Below are 5,000 nucleotides of genomic sequence, written 5' to 3' on the forward strand. Positions count from 1 at the left end.
TTAATGGACATTAATTGAAAGCTCTGGGTCTCTGCTTTCATATGCATTGGGTTTTAAGCTTGTAGTATGCACCGTTTTGGAGAAATTAACGGAAATATGTCATCCGTTTGGTCAATATTCTAAAATATTGGACTCATATTCTTATGATGAGAGACATGATGCTGCGTTTAAAACCGGGGTTAATGGACATTAAATGAAAGGTCTGGATCTCTGCTTTCTCATGCATTTGGTTTTAAGCTTGTAGTTTGCACCGTTTTGGAGAAATTAACGAAAATATGTCATTCGTTTGATCAATATTCTAAAATATTGGACTAATATTCTTATGATGGCAGACATGATGCTGCGTTTAAAACCGGGGTTAATGGGCTTTAAATGAAAGCTCTGGGTCTCTGCTTTCATATGCATTTGGTTTTAAGCTTGTAGTTTGCACCGTTTTCGAGAAATTAACGAAAATATGTCATTCGTTTGGTCAATTTTCCAAAATATTAAACACATTTTTATTTGATGGCAGACATGATGCTGCGTTTAAAACCGAGGTTAAAGGACATTAAATGAAAGCTCTGGGTCTCTGCTTTCATATGCATTGGGTTTTAAGCTTGTAGTATGTACCGTTTTGGAGAAATTAACGGAATTATGTCATCCGTTTGGTCAACATTCTAAAATATTGGACTCATATTCTTATGATGGTGACATGATGCTGCTTTTAAAACCGGGGTTAATGGACATTAAATGAAAGCTCAGGATCTCTGCTTTCTCATGCAGTTGGTTTTAAGCTTGTAGATTGTACCGTTTTGGAGAAATTAACGGAAATATGTCATCCGTTTGATCAATATTCTAAAATATTGGACTCATATTCTTATGATGGCAGACATGATGCTGCGTTTAAAACCGGGGTTAATGGACATTAAATGAAAGCTCTGGGTCTCTGCTTTCACATGCATTTGGTTTTAAGCTTGTAGTTTGCACCGTTTTCGAGAAATTAACGAAAATATGTCATTCGTTTGATCAATATTTTATAATATTGGACTCATATTCTTATGATGGCAGACATGATGCTGCGTTTAAAACCGGGGTTAATGGGCTTTAAATGAAGCTCTGGGTCTCTGCTTTCATATGCATTTGGTTTTAAGCTTGTACTTTGCACCGTTTTGGAGAAATTAACGAAAATATGTCATTCGTTTGGTCAATTTTCCAAAATTTTAAACACATTTTCATTTGATGGCAGACATGATGCTGCGTTTAAAACCGCGGTTAAAGGACATTAAATGAAAGCTCTGTGTCTCTGCTTTCATATGCATTGGGTTTTAAGCTTGTAGTATGTACCGTTTTGGAGAAATTAACGGAAATATGTCATCCGTTTGGTCAATATTCTAAAATATTGGACTCATATTCTTATGATGGTGACATGATGCTGCGTTTAAAACCGGGGTTAATGGACATTAAATGAAAGCTCTGGATCTCTGCTTTCTCATGCATTTGGTTTTAAGCTTGTAGTTTGCACCGTTTTGGAGAAATTAACGAAAATATGTCATTCGTTTGATCAATATTCTAAAATATTGGACTCATATTCTTATGATGGCAGACATGATGCTGCGTTTAAAACCGGGATTAATGGGCTTTAAATGAAAGCTCTGGGTCTCTGCTTTCATATGCATTTGGTTTTAAGCTTGTAGTTTGCACCATTTTGGAGAAATTAACGAAAATATGTCATTCGTTTGGTCAATTTTCCAAAATATTAAACACATTTTTATTTGATGGCAGACATGATGCTGCGTTTAAAACCGGGGTTAAAGGACATTAAATGAAAGCTCTGTGTCTCTGCTTTCATATGCAATGGGTTTTAAGCTTGTAGTATGTACCGTTTTGGAGAAATTAACGGAAATATGTCATCCGTTTGGTCAACATTCTAAAATATTGGACTCATATTCTTATGATGGTGACATGATGCTGCGTTTAAAACAGGGGTTAATGGACATTAAAAGAAAGCTCTGGGTCTCTGCTTTCACATGCATTTGGTTTTAAGCTTGTAGATTGCACCGTTTTGGAGAAATTAACGGAAATATGTCATCCGTTTGGTCAATATTCTAAAATATTGGACTCATATTCTTATGATGGCAGACATGATGCTGCTTTTAAATCCGGGGTTAATGGGCTTTAAATGAAAGCTCTGGGTCTCTGCTTTCATATGCATTTGGTTTTAAGCTTGTAGTTTGCACCGTTTTGGAGAAATTAACGAAAATATGTCATTCGTTTGGTCAATTTTCCAAAATATTAAACACATTTTTATTTGATGGCAGACATGATGCTGCGTTTAAAACCGGGGTTAAAGGACATTAAATGAAAGCTCTGTGTCTCTGCTTTCATATGCATTGGGTTTTAAGCTTGTAGTATGTACCGTTTTGGTGAAATTAACGGAATTATGTCATCCGTTTGGTCAACATTCTAAAATATTGGACTCATATTCTTATGATGGTGACATGATGCTGCGTTTAAAACCGGGGTTAATGGACATTAAATGAAAGCTCTGGGTCTCTGCTTTCTCATGCATTTGGTTTTAAGCTTGTAGATTGTACCGTTTTGGAGAAATTAACCGAAATATGTCATCCGTTTGATCAATATTCTAAAATATTGGACTCATATTCTTATGATGGCAGACATGATGCTGCGTTTAAAACCGGGGTTAATGGACATTAAATGAAAGCTCTGGGTCTCTGCTTTCATATGCATTGGGTTTTAAGCTTGTAGTATGCACCGTTTTGGAGAAATTAACGGAAATATGTCATCCGTTTGGTCAATATTCTAAAATATTAGACTCATATTCTTATGATGGCAGACATGATGCTGCTTTTAAATCCTGGGTTAATGGACATTAAATGAAAGCTCTGGGTCTCTGCTTTCATATGCATTTGGTTTTAAGCTTGTAGTTTGCACCGTTTTGGAGAAATTAACGAAAATATGTCATACGTTTGATCAATATTCTATAATATTGGACTCATATTCTTATGATGGCAGACATGATGCTGCGTTTAAAACCGGGGTTAATGGGCTTTAAATGAAAGCTCTGGGTCTCTGCTTTCATATGCATTTGGTTTTAAGCTTGTACTTTGCACCGTTTTGGAGAAATTAACGAAAATATGTCATTCGTTTGGTCAATTTTCCAAAATTTTAAAGACATTTTCATTTGATGGCAGACATGATGCTGCGTTTAAAACCGCGGTTAAAGGACATTAAATGAAAGCTCTGTGTCTCTGCTTTCATATGCATTGGGTTTTAAGCTTGTAGTATGTACCGTTTTGGAGAAATTAACGGAAATATGTCATCCGTTTGGTCAATATTCTAAAATATTGGACTCATATTCTTATGATGGTGACATGATGCTGCGTTTAAAACCGGGGTTAATGGACATTAAATGAAAGCTCTGGATCTCTGCTTTCTCATGCATTTGGTTTTAAGCTTGTAGTTTGCACCGTTTTGGAGAAATTAACGAAAATATGTCATTCGTTTGATCAATATTCTAAAATATTGGACTCATATTCTTATGATGGCAGACATGATGCTGCTTTTAAATCCGGGGTTAATGGGCTTTAAATGAAAGCTCTGGGTCTCTGCTTTCTCATGCATTCGGTTTTAAGCTTGTAGATTGCACCGTTTTGGAGAAATTAACGAAAATATGTCATTCGTTTGATCAATATTCTAAAATATTGGACTCATATTCTTATGATGGCAGACATGATGCTGCGTTTAAAACCGGGGTTAATGGGCTTTAAATGAAAGCTCTGGGTCTCTGCTTTCATATGCATTTGGTTTTAAGCTTGTAGTTTGCACCATTTTGGAGAAATTAACGAAAATATGTCATTCGTTTGGTCAATTTTCCAAAATATTAAACACATTTTTATTTGATGGCAGACATGATGCTGCGTTTAAAACCGGGGTTAAAGGACATTAAATGAAAGCTCTGGGTCTCTGTTTTCATATGCATTGGGTTTTAAGCTTGTAGTATGCACCGTTTTGGAGAAATTAACGGAAATATGTCATCCGTTTGGTCAATATTCTAAAATATTAGACTCATATTCTTATGATGGCAGACATGATGCTGCTTTTAAATCCGGGGTTAATGGACATTAAATGAAAGCTCTGGGTCTCTGCTTTCATATGCATTTGGTTTTAAGCTTGTAGTTTGCACCGTTTTCGAGAAATTAACGAAAATATGTCATTCGTTTGGTCAATATTCCAAAATATTAAACACATGTTTATTTGATGGCAGACATGATACTGCGTTTAAAACCGGGGTTAAAGGACATTAAATGAAAGCTCTGGGTCTCTGCTTTCACATGCATTGGGTTTTAAGCTTGTAGTATGCACCGTTTAGGAGAAATTAACGGAAATATGTCATCCGTTTGGTCAATATTCTAAAATATTAGACTCATATTCTTATGATGGCAGACATGATGCTGCTTTTAAATCCGGGGTTAATGGACATTAAATGAAAGCTCTGGGTCTCTGCTTTCATATGCATTTGGTTTTAAGCTTGTAGTTTGCACCGTTTTCGAGAAATTAACGAAAATATGTCATTCGTTTGGTCAATTTTCCAAAATATTAAACACATTTTTATTTGATGGCAGACATGATGCTGCGTTTAAAACCGGGGTTAAAGGACATTAAATGAAAGCTCTGGGTCTCTGCTTTCACATGCATTTGGTTTTAAGCTTGTAGTATACACCGTTTTGGAGAAATTAACGAAAATATGTCATCCGTTTGGTCAATATTCTAAAATATTGGACTCATATTCTTATGATGGTGACATGATGCTGCGTTTAAAACCGGGGTTAATGGACATTAAATGAAAGCTCTGGGTCTCTGCTTTCACATGCATTTGGTTTTAAGCTTGTAGTATGCACCGTTTTGGAGAAATTAACGGAAATATGTCATCCGTTAGGTAAATTTTCCAAAATATTGGACTCATTTTCTTATGATGGCAGACATGATGCTGCTTTTAAACC

The sequence above is a fragment of the Atractosteus spatula genome (assembly GCF_055471065.1).
Source record: "Atractosteus spatula isolate fAtrSpa1 chromosome 17 unlocalized genomic scaffold, fAtrSpa1.hap1 SUPER_17_unloc_2, whole genome shotgun sequence".
Classification (NCBI taxonomy): domain Eukaryota; kingdom Metazoa; phylum Chordata; class Actinopteri; order Semionotiformes; family Lepisosteidae; genus Atractosteus; species Atractosteus spatula.